Here is a 16831-nt window from a genome sequence, read left to right as displayed (position 1 = left end):
GCAATCGGTTGAGGATCCAATTCTCAATCGATTGTCACCAGTTTCATCCCTTAATCTCTGCTGGGGGAGGAGAAATGGATTTTTCAATGGCGAGAGCCGTTTGGGGACTCACTCGATCCATAAATATTCGTTTCTCCCCCTCTAATTCAGATGAAGGGATAAAACAGATCGCAATCAGTTGAGGATTCAATTTTCAATCGATTGGCAACCGTTTCATCCCTTCGTCCTCATTAGGGAAGGAGAAATTGATTGTTATATTAAGGGCAGGATTCCGCCGCCCGTCGGCGTTTCGAACTGCGGTAGGTTTTCCTCACCTACTCGACAGCGAACATCACCGCTCGCTCCGCCCGCCGATTCCCCCATACGCCTTTCCCCCCACTCTGCGCCGTTATCGACGCTCTCACACGCTCCCTGTTTTACTTACAGGTACGTACTCGCTACGAAATTTTGTGGTTGAAGCGTTTCCATAGGCGCTAGCAATCTCCCTTATAATCTCTGCATACCATACCAACAGTTCCGTACGCTCCATCGCAGTCCATGCGCCACCGCTACGAATTTTGCTGTTGAAAACATTACATTGGCCCTGCTCATGACGAATAGAGGGAACAAAGAGGACTAAAGTAGTGGCCATGAAGAAGAGAGACCAGGAGGCCGAACTGTAATGACCGATTCCTCAGAATACGCGACCAAACATGGTTCCTTGAAATAGTTGCGTCGCAGTGAAAGAGGGCGCTTCATCTCCGTTACTCGGGATTCACATATATCGTTCTCCGCACAATTGTGTTAGTAGAAAAGTTTATCTCTGAATTTTATTTGTTATTAAATGTTGTTTGAAATTCAAAATAATTTTTCGGAAACATAATTAATATGCAGGAGTAAAAATGAGAACGGTGTGTTCATTTCCGAACTGCAAGACCGGTCCAAATGCAGAAAAAGTTCGGAATAAGGCATATGGTCTCTTGTTTTTATTATCAAATAACACCAAAGGTTATGATAGTATCATAATAATATTATATTGTTATCATTAAAGAAATGACCATTAACAGAATTTTCGGTTTTCATGTTTTTTTTATTACACACATTGCATGTCACAAATTATACAATTACGGAACAAAAAATGATTCATAAAAAAAGCAACTTATTCAGTAATTCTATGACCGTTGCCAGATGGTCAAGAGATTTTATTCTGTCACATGTTAGCCATGGTATGACTTCGTTGTTGGACAAAAATCCTCAACATATAATGGTTTGCAAAATTTTAATATACAATTAAATCTCAGATATTATATACAATTAATCATCAAATTCACTATTTGCAATTAATTTATCATTCATAAAAAATTTTATGTACAATTGTAGAAATCACCCGAAATCCTAGGCGATTAATGACGATTCAATTATGCTCCTGGTTATGATGGATCTCTTTTTGATTGATATCATTAGACTGACTGGCTGATATCACTGACTGACATTCTAGTGGACTCTCCAGAATCCAACTAAGGAAATAACAGATAAATATCATGATTACATTCTTTTCAACTTATGAGCATTCAACATTTTATTTACGATAATCAACACTAACCTAGAAGACGTCAGACATCTCAGTTTTTATAGTTGACTTGTACAGAAAATGCTTACCCCTTCCGTGGAAGTCATTGCCTACATGTAATCAATTTTTTGCGATATTCAATCACTCAACAAAGTAGTTCGTATAAAAATGGATAAACATTTAAAGGCCAGGAATTATTCAGTANTTTTTATAGTTGAGTTGTACAGAAAATGCTTACTCCTTTCGTGGAAGTCATTGCCTACATGTAATCAATTTTTGCGATATTCAATCACTCAACAAAGTAGTTCGTATAAAAATGGATAAACATTTAAAGGCCAGGAATTATTCAGTACGTTATTTTCATACACCTACACACTACACAGGCAGCATTCCCCCACTACTGCCATTCAGAAAAGCGATTGAAGCACCACCTATAACACTTCATTACCCCGAGTATGGTCTCGGATCGGAAAACGCTAGTTCGGCCTCCTGGTCTCTATTCTTCATGGTAGTGACTCAGATCCGGGGCTTGGCCGACCCCAGCGTCAGGCTAGTACGACCCCATGGCAGAGAGGGCACCGCGGTCGATTTCGGTGTCTGATCGAGTTCGCTATTTCGGTAACTCGACAGTAGCCGTCCCGCTGTCACTGGCTGTCACAGCGATAGTTTAGGAGGGGAATTTATGCCCTCCTCGTCCTCAACTTATTTTTAATGTTTTTAAGGTGATTCATTTGCTGGCTAATTAATATTAAGGAATGAAACTTAATTACCGGGAATGAAATTTAATTACCGGGAGTCACTGCGCGCCGCAAAACAATGATTTTTCTTACTGCGCTGTGATTTTCATGACATTGTCGTCCATTTTTTACGGAGATTAAGGGATGAAAGAGGGTTAATTGATGGGTAATTTAGTTCTCCGTCAAACAGGCTTTTTTTCATTCCTTAATTTCAATTAGGAGGGAAGAGACAAATTTTGAATTCACTGTGCGCTGAAAAGAAAATTATTTTTCTCACTGGCCCATGACTTTTGTCGTAGTTTGTATTTTTTTGTTACAGAGATTAAGGGATGCAACGGAGATCGATTGATGGGGAATTTAATTCTCCATCACACCGTCTGTGTTTCATTCCTTAATATTAATTAGTCAGCAAATGAATCACCTGAAAAACATTAAGAACATGTTGAGGACGAGGAGGGCATAAATTCCCCTTCTAAACTATTCCTGCGACAGCCAGTGACAGCGGGACTGCTACTGCCGAGTTACCGAAATAGCGAACTCGACCAGACACCGAAATCGACCGCGGTGCCCTCTCTGCCATGGGGTCGTACTAGCCTCACGCTGGGGTCGGCCAAACCTACCACCGTATACTTGGCATATAAATGATTTTGGAAAAATTTAGAAACTCTTTTTCATAATTTGGAAAGAAATAGTTATTCAGTAATTAATAAAATACTGTTGGACCGTATACTTGCCAAACATTGACCGAAATTAATAAAATTTCACTTTAATCGATGTAGAACAATTTGGAAATAATAGTGAGAATGTTTTTTTCATTTGGAAATTAATATTGCGTCGAAAATTAATAAAAAAGGAATGAAGTTATTACCCCCAGGTACTTAGCCGGAATACGTCACTAATTAGAAAAACGACCTTATGTACTCGATTGTACATCGTTAGTACATGATTGTACAATGCAAATTTTTGTTTATACATCCACTCATTAATTTAAAAAAATTAATCAAATTTTGGCCTGATGCTAGCCGGAAAAAACTGTACATTGCTTAATTGTGCTAAATTATGGGTCAATTCCGAAGGAAATCGTTTGTACATTACGAATTTCATGTTTTTATTGTTTGTACAATCATTGTTAATTAGTTAGGTTGAGGTGAACAATTATGATCTAACCCCACCCCCAGCAAAGCATTGATGGTTCCTGTATTATCGACTTTGGCGTTTTATTCTCTGTTTGTATGTGTGTTTACAATTATATAATATTAGTTCATTTTTTCATGAAAAAAAACATTAAATTGAACAACATAATTGTTGATGAAGGATTAGGGCGCGTTTCGCAATCGACTTAGTAGCAGTAGCAGTACTGTAACCCTATCTAATTTCGCTTTACTGCAGCTACAGTAGTTGATTCCGAAACGCACCCTTAATCATCTTATTTGTACCTGCGCGGGAAATAGAAATACATATCTGCATTGGGATACGGGACATTTGCATAAGGGAAATCATTAGTCCCGAAGATTCTGACAGCTCCAAAGAGGTTATGTTTGATGAAAGATGGTTAAAAGGAACATTCCTGCAATAATCTTCGATCAAAAGCATTGACAATCACTGCAAACCCTGTGAGAAGGCTGTGTGTAACTGAGTGAGGTAAGATTGCAAGCATCATTTGCAAGCTTACCTCACTCAGTTACTCAAGCATCATTTGCAAGCTTACCTCACTCAGTTACACACAGCCTTCTCACAGGGTTTGCAGTGATTGTCAATGCTTCTGATCGAAGATTATTGTAGGAATGTTCCTTTTAACAATCTTTCATCAAACACAACCTCTTTCGAGCTGTCAGAATCTTCGGGGCTAATGATTTCCCTTATGCCAATGTCCCGTATCACAATGCAGATATGTATTTCTATTTCCCGCACAGGTACAAATAAGATGATTAATCCTTCGTCAACATTTATTTTGTTCAATTTAATTTTTTTTTTCATGAAAAAATGAACTGATATTGTAAACACACATGCAAACAGAGAATAAAACGCCAAAGTCGATAGTACAGGAGCCATCAATGCTTTGCTGGGGGTGGGGTTTGATCATAATTGTTCACCTCAACCTAACTAATTAACAATGATTGTACAAATAATAAAAACATGCAATTCGTAATTTACAAACGATTTCCTTCGGAATTGACCCATAATTTTGCACAATTAAGCAATGTACATTTTTTTCCGGCTAGCATCATGCCAAAACTTGATTAATTTTTTTAAATTAATGAGTGAATATACAAACAAAAATTTGCATTGTACAATCATGTACTAACGATGTACAATCGAGTACATAACGTCGTTTTTCTAATTAGTGACCTATTCCGGATAAGTACCTGGGGGTGGTTATTATTGTTCAGGAGTCACGTGACCGAGTCTTGCACTTCCCATCACTTACCCCATTTACATATAAAAAAAGTGAGTTTATGCCCCTCTCGCGAACCAGAATGTTCCCCTGTCACGTACCTTTAAGGATGTTCGACACCCTTTTAGCCAAAATTGACGTTGTTTTCATTTTTCTGGCAAATTATCGATGGGAGTGACGTGAAAAAATATAACAATTTTGTGGTTTGTCATTCTTTAATGGCCCACGAAGTTGCGTAGTGGTGCGATAATTTTCATGCGTTTTTTCTACAGTTTTGTGATTCTTTTTAAAAGTTTAGAGAAAACGCAGGAAAATGTTCGCACCACCTTAAAATTTCGTCAGTCATTAAATAATGACAAAACGCAAAAACGTTATATTTTTTCACGTCAATTCCATCATAAGTTTGCCAGAAAAATTAAAAAAACGTGAATTTTGGCAGAAAGGGTGTAGAACATCCTTAAACAATCTCCTGAAAATTACGAGTAAGTCGTTGAATGAAAAATTGACGACATTTAAAAACAAAATCACTGGACCCCTGATAAAACATGAAAGGATTTATAGAGAGGCAGACAGTGACGGAGTGTTTCGTTGCTGAAATCTCTAAGCATCAGAAGCCCAAAGCCCCCAGGAAAGGAAAATCCATGGAGATGAAATACTAAAAAAAACCCTCCCAATTTCCTAAAATCAGAACTAAAAAAGCTGACGAAATCTCCGAAAAATGAAGAGACAGATAACAGATAACTGCCCTGGCGGAAATGCATCCTTAAATCTTATTAAAAAAAAAAAGGGTAATCGGAAATAATGGCGTTATTGCCGTTTTCGCCTTATTTCCGATTAAGGTGAGTGAAGTATCGCAGAAGCAGGTAGAACTAAGACGGAATAGGATATGAGAGGGGACCCCTTAGAGTTGTCCTCGGGCCGAGAGTGTAAATGAAGGGTAATTTGAGGGGTTCAGAGCAGTAATTGAGAATTGTTTTGAAGACTATTGATGAAGAAAAATAATGAGGCATGGAAAAGAAGAGGATTTGATAGGAGCACACTCATTTCATACGGTGATAGGACAAACGCGCGGTCGAGGGAAACCTAATGAGTTTTAGAGAGAGAACCCCTCATTTCCTATTACATCAANATCGACTGAGAAAGGCGTAAATTCCCTCAGTTGCCGCCGAGCTCATTGTTGTCGATTGTCTCAATCCTGTAGTTCCTGGATTCCCCTCCCTGCTGATGATGTACTTCTGTTGAAATTAGCGCCAGAGTTGACTCCTCTCGCGTAAGCCTCGATAAAGTTGATAATTCTTGGTTCGTTTATGATCTGCTGGTGAATAGCTGCGTTGATGTGCCGAACATTTGGATTGTTGAATTCTTCCTGAGTAGTGATTGGCTTATTTTAAACTGCCTCATTTATTGTTGACAGTCCCTCATCAGGTGTGACTTGCAAAATTTTCGACCCTGTCTGACTGTTCTCGATGATGTTCTCTGNAGTTGTTGATATTGTAAGTTATCGGCTGTTGAGACGCTACTGATAGCCGATGAGTTACTGACTGCCGAACGTTCGGTGAGTCGCCTATTGCGTGGCGCACGTGGGTCAAACGTGGATGGGCTTCAGCGACACTCCACACTCACGAATGCTCCCGATTTCGACACTGAATTTCACTGGTATGTCCTTTGTTACCCCGTCGCCCTTGCGGGTGTAAACAAAGCGAATGTTCTAGAACCCTGTCCGNACCCTGTCCGTTGAGTTGCCCGTGCGAACCCCGCAAGTTTATTCGACACGAGGCGTCCTTATGATTTTTCCATAACACTTTTCACACGTTTTCACCCACTATCCGGCTCGAAGCTAATTTGGTGAATGACTAGATTTAGGGTGGATGTGGGATGAAAATGTGGAAGGAGATGTTGGGAAAATGATTGATGAGCCGGGTTTAAAAAATCACACTTTATTTTGTGCGATCGAACCACTTTGTCAAAACTATTTACACTCTTGGGTAATTTAATTGTTGAATGTCTAATTATACTGATAATTGTCTTTCACTGTTAATTCCTTGAGTCACTGAATTTAGACGGAATTTAATCAACAGAGGTGATGTACTGAACAAAACGGTGATCTTACAAAGACCGGTGATGTACTTGATTACTAGTGAGCTAGGTGAGCTTCAAGAAGCTACTGTACTCGGTGAGGTGCGATATAAAACTTGTACAGGTGATTTGCCCGAGATAGACTTGTACGGTGAGAGGCTAAGCCTAAACTGATTGGCGTGTGTTTCGGTGACTTATGACTGATGACCCGAAGGGTCCCGGAGATTTTCGAAGTAGGCCGATAGTCGACCAGAATGTTCTGGAATTTTAGTTGCGTTTCAAACAGACCTTTTTTATAGAAAATGTAATGACCTCCACAGAATATACTTCGACATTGTCTCTGAACCCTCTAATTTCGAAGATATTCCAAAAAACATGGGATAAAATTATTTTAATTCCATTTCTTTTCATCAATTCCTCATGAATCTCAACGAAAAATTCTGTATCACCTTACCGAAAAAAAAGCCTCTCCCCAAACTCAAAATTTCACGAAATCATTCGACTTTTCAGCCAAATTGGAGGAATGGAGTTGAAGTACAACAAATAACAACAGAAAAAAAATTGACGAAGAAGGCGCAGTTTAAGCAGGAGAGACCTATGAACAAAATCAAGAGTCAGACCAAAAAGAAACTAACAGTAGAAATTAATAGAAAAATCTGTACTTTATTTTGTAAATAAAATCATTTATATCAAGTGTTCTTTTTCATTATTCATTCAACATTAATATTTTACGCTACGAATCAATCATTATTTGTTGAATCTCGAGTAGAACAGCATGATTGATAAACGATATTCGAAAATTATGGAACATGCATCGACTTTCAGAAGAGAAGTGGTGAGAAGTGATAGAACATTAAGAATTTTTTTTATCCTGTTCAGTGTCCCAATTATTTTGAGTGTTATCAGGGGAAAAGAGCAAAAGATTTTTTGTGGGACACTGTCCACATTGAGGATGCTCAAGGAGACAGATGTCCTAACCGAAACCAACCAGCAGGTAATTGATCTCAGTCCAGCGATCCTTAGGGGGGCCACTCCACCAGTTGCGTCCTTATTCCCTCGGGTGTCTTCGCCTGTCTCTCCACCAAATTGAAACGATTGCAGATGCAGTGGACTTGCATGCAGATGTGACCCACCTTGAGACCGCCCTGATGAATTAAACCCAGAGTTAACACTGGGTTCACTATGGGTTAATGGAACTTTCGCAGACTTTTTTTCTTCCTTCACTGGGTTTTCCCTATAAACCCAGAGTTGACTCGGAGTTAACTCTGGGTTTAACCGATCAGGGTGACTTTTCGAAAAGAGCAAAGTCCTCCGATTGTGTCTGGAATGTCACCTTTGCGGTCTCAAAGGAGGACTTTAGAGATTTATCTTAATATACTGGACTTCGGGCTGAAAAAAATTAGAAAAAAATTAGGATCAAATCTTGTTCACAAAAACATTTCCAAACAGGATGATATATTCCTTTTGTCAAAATATATGAAAGACACAGCTTTAAAAAAAATTCATGAAGTGACATTTTTTGTAGTGAATTTCACGTCTTTGAAAAATGTTTTTTACCATTTCCCTTTAAAACCAACAGTTTCAGAAAACTATTCACAATGATCGAACAGCTCATTACTTTTCCAAACTTTTCAGAAGGTTTGAATAATTTTCTTCATCTCATAAAAACTAACAGGATGAATTAATTTCCTAAGAAAATTGTCAGGAGTCTTGAGGCGCGTTTCGCAATCGACGTAGTAGCAGTAGCAGTACTGCAACCCTATCTAATTTTGCTTTACTGCAGCTACGGTAGTTGATTCCGAAACGCACCCTTGATCAGAAGATCCGGAGTACACTCGTCAAAATAAGTTCTGGGAGTAACTAGACANACATGCATCGACTTTCAGAAGAGAAGTGGTGAGAAGTGATAGAACATTAAGAATTTTTTTTATCCTGTTCAGTGTCCCAATTATTTTGAGTGTTATCAGGGGAAAAGAGCAAAAGATTTTTTGTGGGACACTGTCCACATTGAGGATGCTCAAGGAGACAGATGTCCTAACCGAAACCAACCAGCAGGTAATTGATCTCAGTCCAGCGATCCTTAGGGGGGCCACTCCACCAGTTGCGTCCTTATTCCCTCGGGTGTCTTCGCCTGTCTCTCCACCAAATTGAAACGATTGCAGATGCAGTGGACTTGCATGCAGATGTGACCCACCTTGAGACCGCCCTGATGAATTAAACCCAGAGTTAACACTGGGTTCACTATGGGTTAATGGAACTTTCGCAGACTTTTTTTCTTCCTTCACTGGGTTTTCCCTATAAACCCAGAGTTGACTCGGAGTTAACTCTGGGTTTAACCGATCAGGGTGACTTTTCGAAAAGAGCAAAGTCCTCCGATTGTGTCTGGAATGTCACCTTTGCGGTCTCAAAGGAGGACTTTAGAGATTTATCTTAATATACTGGACTTCGGGCTGAAAAAAATTAGAAAAAAATTAGGATCAAATCTTGTTCACAAAAACATTTCCAAACAGGATGATATATTCCTTTTGTCAAAATATATGAAAGACACAGCTTTAAAAAAAATTCATGAAGTGACATTTTTTGTAGTGAATTTCACGTCTTTGAAAAATGTTTTTTACCATTTCCCTTTAAAACCAACAGTTTCAGAAAACTATTCACAATGATCGAACAGCTCATTACTTTTCCAAACTTTTCAGAAGGTTTGAATAATTTTCTTCATCTCATAAAAACTAACAGGATGAATTAATTTCCTAAGAAAATTGTCAGGAGTCTTGAGGCGCGTTTCGCAATCGACGTAGTAGCAGTAGCAGTACTGCAACCCTATCTAATTTTGCTTTACTGCAGCTACGGTAGTTGATTCCGAAACGCACCCTTGATCAGAAGATCCGGAGTACACTCGTCAAAATAAGTTCTGGGAGTAACTAGACATTTGTTGCTAGAGGTTGGGTTGGGTCGTTCATTTCGATGGCTTGCCGACAGATCTCCCGAGTTCCATGGGAAAATTGAATTGAGCAGATGAAAACTCAGTGTTTCAATGATGCACGCTTTTGAAAATGCGAGTGAAGAAGTATCCAATTTCCGGATTTAATGATAATTCAATAATTCAAAGTTAACATTTTTCCTACATCGAAGATAGCCTAATTGCAAAATAGCAAAGGACCGATGTAGCGCCACCTCACCCGTTTGTAGTTGGAAACTTCCAAAGAGTCGAAAATCCTTTCCAACGAACGACAAAAACTTTTTTATCAGCCTTGTAGTCGGTCAAAAAGAATTAGCTGGGTCTTATCTACGGAAGGGATCTGTAAAAGGTAAAAATTAATTTTTTTTTTAAGGCCCGGTTGGACGGATTTTTGCTCGACATGTCCCTAGAAAATTCCCCAGAAAATTGTTGAAAAAAAGCATTTTAGATGCAATGTTATTATGACTGTATCGGTTGACTAAAAAATCTGATTTTTGTTTCAAAAATCAGATAATTTATTCCGCTTGAGTGGTAATTGGTTCTGGAGGGGGGAAAATGAGTTCATATATTTTTAATATTACTTAGAAAATAACCCAAAAAAAACACCCCCATCCCCCCCTAGCCAAGTCACACTAGCGTGACACCCTGTCAATATGGCGAGGGTAATTATCAAAAATAAAAACACAAATTCCAATTTTCACAGACACTGCACACTCCCGAGATCCAATTACCAGTCCGTGAACTATTTTTTACTATTTTCCGCGAGTTTTTCCGAAGCAATTAGACGCCGCTAATTCCCATAAAAGACTTGTAAAAAAATGAGGCGATCAGCTGTCGCCATACTGTTTCCCTCAGTTACACGGGAATGTGCCAGATGACGCCACGGAAACCCCCGAATGTTGAAACACCGATCTGAGGATTGTCGAGCGAGATAGCTCAGGAATGTAACACAATGAAGGCCCACGGGTACCAAGCATTCGTGTATCTCACTCCCACTCGTGGAAATGGAGCATCACTCCGTATTCCACCATCCTACAACCACCACCACCACCACCACAATAATAATAATAATAATTGTCAAAAACAAAACAAAACAAATGAAAACCACCGTATTTGCGCTAAATTTCGGAAAAAGCTCCAATATAGAAAATTTGAGAAAATTCGCCGATTCTCTAATCAAAAATCCGATTTTCAAAAACAAAAAAATCTAACTCTCAATTCGCAAAAAAAGTTGAGAGTTGAATTTTTGATTATCATTTATCTCTCAATTTACTCACAACTGTTTTTTAGAGTTGAAAATAGGATTATTGATTCTGAATAATTTCGGAATCTAATCTCAAGCTTTTCTGAGAGTTGAGAACTTGATTTTTTTTTTGACAATGGGATTTTTGAGTCTCAATTATCTCTCAATTTATGTTCAGATTTGCATTTTGAAAAGTGAATTTCTGATTTTCAATTGTCTTTCAATTTACATTCAACTTTTCCACAGAGTTGAGAATTGGGTTTTTTTAAATAAGATTCAGATAGAGCTGCGAATGCATTACATGACCCATAATATGACGGTCATGTGACCATCATTGACGGTCATATGACGAGACGTTTTCCACAATTGTCACAATTTCCCCACTCTTCTATGACCGTCACAATTGGCCAAGAAAAAATGACAGTCATTTTTTATCTATACAGATGCGAGCTCATTTTTTTATTATCAATTTATCTTTGAATTCATTTTGCATTAGCCTAATGTGCATGTTGAAATCAAAATTACGGTCATTTTCCATCTATCTAGAGATGAAGCTATTTTATTTACAACAGTCACAAATTAGAAATGAGTTTGACCGTCATTATGTATCCATATAGATGGTTTGACAACAATTTGCTTAGAAATCATTTGTGGCGATCATTTGTAGCTACAAGAGTTGTGCGTCACATGACCGTTTTTTTTTGGTCACATGACGCGATCTCAAAAGTGACTGTCATTTTGCACCTCCAATTCAGAATCATTGAGAAGCAACAATGCTATTTTCAAAAGCAAAAAAATCATGTTTTCATTTCTCAAAAAAGTTGAAAGAAGATTGAGAGATAATTGAAAATCAAAAATTCATTTTTCAAATACAAACCGGAGAATTTTTTCAGAGTTTTTAGAAAACTGGATAATTTCCTCCAATTTTTTATAAAAACGCAGAAATTTCGCAAATTCTTTAATAAACTGGAGAATTTTCTCGAAAAATGGAGAATTTTCTCGAAAAATGAAGAATTTTGTCAAATTCTCTAGAAAACCGGAGAATTCCCCCGAATTTATTAGAAAATCGATGAATTTCATCGAATTTTCTAGATAACCGTAATTCTTCTGAACTTATTAGAAAATCGGCGAACCTCGTGCAATTTAGTAGAAAATCGGAGAATTAGCTTGAATTTTTGTGAATTTTTTAGAAAATCGGAGAATTTCCTAGAACGTTCCCAAAAACCCAATAATTTTCTCGATTTNTTTTTTAGAAAATCGGAGAATTTCCTAGAACGTTCCCAAAAATCCAATAATTTCTCGATTTTTTTTAGAAAACTGCAACATTAATTCAACATTTTTAGAAAATTTTCAGAATTTTTTCGATTTTTTTTGGAAAATCGACGGATTTTCTCGGAAACCGGAGAATTTTCTGGAACGCTCTCGGAAACTTGGGTCTTGCGGACCAAGTTGAGAGTTGGACTCTGGATAATTTCTGATTTTTGAGAGAAAATTCAGGGTTAGTTGAAAGTTGGAGTGACGAGGTGTAAAATGTTTTTTATGCCAGTCGCTCACTTTACTATCAATTTTACTATCGGGATTGAAAATTTGATTTTTGAATTTCGATTCTCAGGTATCTCTGAATGTACCCTCAACTTTTTTGAGAGATGAGAGTTGGATTTTTGGTTCTCAATTGTCTCTCAATCTACTCTCAGTGAATTGAGAGTTAATTGAAAATCAAGAATCCAATTCTCAACTTTTTTGAAACAATTGAGAAATAATTGGGCATCAAAAATCCTATTTTCAGTAGTAATACCACTAGTGCTTCAAAATTATCGGATATTTAAAATTATTCGGATTGTGTCAAATTTTGCAGGTTTAAAATCTCGAGTACTAAGCACGAGGGATTTTTCTGCAAAATTTGACACACTCGTTCCTAGGTAACGAAGCTATCGCAAAATATCCGTTCAATTTTGAAGCACGAGTGGTATTTGACGGATTATTTTTCCACTCGGATTTCGGCCAAGCAGAGTGCAATGAACAGCATCCGGATACATTTACACAGCCATACATTTATAACCCACTTTTTTGTTTATCTGTCACACAGAATATTAAACGTGAAATGCGTTGAAAGATGAGAATTAGTTGAAAAGCTACTAGTGAATTTCCGTCGGAAATTGTTTAGAGATTTGCGAAATATAACTGTTTGACAGCTTCAAATACTGCGCTCTGATTGGCTGAAATCTGAGTGAGAAAAATAATCAACATTCAAATCTCAAAAAGTTTTTGAGAGAATTCTCCGATTCTTTGAAACATTCGAAGAAATTCTCCAGTTTTTTCGAAAATTCTAGAAATTGCTGGGGTTTTCTAGAAAGTCACGGATGAAAAAATTTAACCCGCAATTACCCGCTCAATGAGTGCGGCGCCGCCTGTTTTTGTCTATTCATATTTTAGTGTTTCTTGACGCTCAAAAATCCTGAAAAATTAGAGTTCCTAGCTCAATTTTTTTATTGAGCGTTGGCATTGTCTGTTTTTTTTCGAAAAATTTGTTTAGCTACAAAAAAAAAGGTCGAACGGACAGGAAAGTGCGCCGCGTCGCTCCGCCCGGTGCGAGTGAATCTCTGTCGACCACTCGAGGGAGCTACATTTACAGCTTCATTCTCTGCCATATTTGAAAGGCGCGCTGTGCGCCTTTCAAATGTGGCAACAGCGCGCTCGGTTTACTCCAGCAGCGCTGCGCTAACCCTGCGATGAACGAAGGCTGGCGGCCGAGCGCGAGTGATCGAGGGATAATAGAAATATTTACCTAGCGAATTGGTTACAAAATTCTATTGGATATCTATTGAACTCTCAATTAGTTTTTGGCCGATTCTATTGAGATGTTTAACAAAAGATATTGAGTAGTAATACCACGAGACCTTCAAAATTATCGGATATTTCCCGATTGTTTTGTTACGTAGCAACGAGAGGGAGAAGTTTTGCAGATTAAAATCCCGAGCGCGCAGCGCAAGGAATTTTTGTACAAAACTTATCCCGATCGTTGATACGCAGGAAAACATGAGGGAAATGTCCAATTAATTTAGGAGGTCGAGTAGTATTCGACAGATAATTTTTGGTAATCGGATCCTTCCCAAACCGACTCATTTTGACTTTTTTCATGACTTTCTTTCACTCCACAGGATAATATTTGACAGTTATTTGGTTAGAAAAACAATTGCAGAGCTAGAGGGAAATTATCAAAAGCTNCTTGCCTTTTTTCATGACTTTCTTTCACTCCACAGGATAATATTTGACAGTTATTTGGTTAGAAAAACAATTGCAGAGCTAGAGGGAAATTATCAAAAGCTGGGGGGCAATAACCGCTGTAATTTTAATTGGGAAGTACTTCATGTTATTGAATACTGAACTCTGATTGGCCCAGGGAAGGCCAGATCCGATTACCAAAAATGATCAATAGAAAAAGTCAATAGAATTCGATTTTTTTTTATATAACTTATTCTATTGAGATATTTTCTATAGAATTTTCTCTTCTCCAATTTTCTAACTTTTTTTGTTTGATTTTCTTCATGAGAACAAAAGGAAAATAGACTGAAAAAAAACTTGAAAAATTAGAGCCAAGGACATTCTATAGAAAATATCTGAAGAGAATAAGTTACATAGAAAAATCGAATTCCATTGACTCTTTCTATTGAATATTTTCTATTGAACATTTTGCTAGAATCGGTCAAAAAGTAGTAGAAAATTCAATACAAACTGCATTAGAAATTTCTAACAAATTCGCTAGATTTTTCTATTAAATTTTTTCATACGCGGCTCTTGAAAATTCTTAGATTTTCGAGAAAATTCCAAGACAATTATCAGGATTTCGAGAAAATTATAGGAATGACTCTGACGAACCAAGCTGATAGTTGGGCTTCCAATAATATCCAGTGTATGATACCCACGTCTAATGATCGGGAGGATCCTGAGAGACCTCCCACTGTTGAGGAGTTCTTGAATACTTTTGGATGTATGTCTTTTTTTTTAGATCCCGAATATCTGTGGAACGAGTGGGTTTAGAGGAAAATTTTGAGACATTTTTTGAAGTCCATGGAATTCTCTATGAAAAAAGCCTTATGACATTTTTCTATACACTGATCCATTACAGAAATATTCCCGAAATAAAGAATTTTTTTCAATCATTTAATTCTGATTATAAATTATAAAAATGAATGATCAAATGATAATTCTTTACCTGCAGATAATCGAGGATTCATGATCCAGAATGGCCAGCGAAACAATTCCAGATCAGCTTGAGTTCCACACATTTCCTCCAAGACGTAAAAACTGATTCCTGAGAATACAGTCCTCCCTCCACGACAAATTCTGGCGAGTAGAGGTGTCACAGTGAGCAACGAAGACATCGACAGGAATTTTTTTCCAAGCTAATAACAGTGGAGTTCACTAAAGTTTGGCTTGGATCTGTTGGAATATATCTCGCAAATCTTGGAGAAACGATGGAAGAAGATGAACAAACATGGAAACAAGAAGGTAATGGGAGAAGACGAGAAGACTCTTTCCACACCTGGTTCAGCACTAGAAATAGATGGGAATTTCAATCAATGGAGATGAATTTATTTCTCTCTTTGTACTCTCATGTATATTCCAATGTACCAAAATAAGCATATTGTACACTTCTGAATATTTAAATCCCTTCTCTCACTCTTCTTCTATTCCCAGGAGAAGAAATTTCGTAATAAATAGAATGAATCAATGCTCCCTCTTCATTTATTTCATTATGTTTCTCTATCGTCTCCATGAATCATCGAGACTTGTCGCTTTCCATGTTCTTGGCTTACATTCTTTAATTCGATTCGGATGTAAGTCTATTTAATCGTGTGAAAAATTTCAATTTCATGGATTTCATGCGATGGAACAAGTGATTAAAAAAATTGCATGGAACATCGTCGGCTTACTTAGAATAAAATCAGAAGAGGAAAGATGGTGTTTGGAGAAATTCATCAAGAGACCTCTTGCCCGAGGAATTTCTTCCTCTACAAAAAAAAGTATCCTGACATTTTTTCCTAAACCCAGCAGTATTGCCAAATAGTCTCTACAAACTGTTCAGTGTCGTTTCAATGCATTATCTCGAGCGTGCTTATCTCATACAAAACGGTGAGCACATACATACCAACTCCTCGTTTGTAATGTAAACATTCATCATCTTTCGATCCTTGTCTACTTGCCTTCTACTTCCAGACCAATATGTTCAGATAATTGGAAAAAAAAAACGAATGAATTAATTGTTCTCAAGACAACCGCATAATCTGCCTCTTGCGTCTCTTCCAAAGTAATATTCTTTTTTTTATTCTTCTAGGTGATGATCATGAATGGACGTGCCATATTTGCCTGCTGGAGACCGTGCAACTCATGGCCAAGCCATGCAACCACCTCGTTGTCTGTAACGAGTGTGGCTTGGCATGGCAAGCCAGAGTTAGAGGTGTCAAGATTTGCTCATTCTGCAACGTCCCTTCCGTCTTCCACAAAATCCAAATCCGTGGAGATGAGGGAATTTAGTTGTGATTTAATGATAATATTTATATTGACATCGTGGACTCTCTGAACCTCTTAATATTACCCTTATTTCGACGCTAATTCCGCCTAAATTATGTGCATGTTCAATTCAATTGAAAGACCTAAATCAGTTGATATGGAAAATTAATATTTTGATAATGTATAAACTCGTTTGTACGGAGAATGTTGATTATATATCGTATTCACTGAGAGAGATAGTTTATAGTTATTGACTTTTTGCTCTTCATCATCCTCGACGTCTTTCTTATCGTCTTCAGTTTCCTCGTCTTCGTCAGTGGCTTCCATGATCTCTTCTGCAGCATCTTCCTCTCCATCACTT

General features: G+C 37.6%; 1 long non-coding RNA gene across 1 annotated transcript; it reads right to left on the bottom strand.

Moving 5' to 3' along the window:
* Nucleotides 1–1138: 1138 nt before the first annotated feature.
* LOC107042063 lies at nt 1139–1747 on the bottom strand. The gene is made up of 2 exons (XR_001461124.1): nt 1583–1747; nt 1139–1496 (listed from the first exon to the last, which is right to left on the bottom strand). It is a non-coding gene; the product is annotated as an uncharacterized LOC107042063 (long non-coding RNA).
* Between the last annotated feature and the right edge of the window lie 15084 nt (nt 1748–16831).

The sequence above is a fragment of the Diachasma alloeum genome, unplaced genomic scaffold (assembly GCF_001412515.2).
Source record: "Diachasma alloeum isolate Michigan unplaced genomic scaffold, Dall2.0 Dall_scaffold_00408, whole genome shotgun sequence".
Classification (NCBI taxonomy): domain Eukaryota; kingdom Metazoa; phylum Arthropoda; class Insecta; order Hymenoptera; family Braconidae; genus Diachasma; species Diachasma alloeum.
The sequence above is the reverse complement of the archived record's forward strand: the minus strand, read 5'-3'. Positions and strand labels throughout refer to the sequence as shown.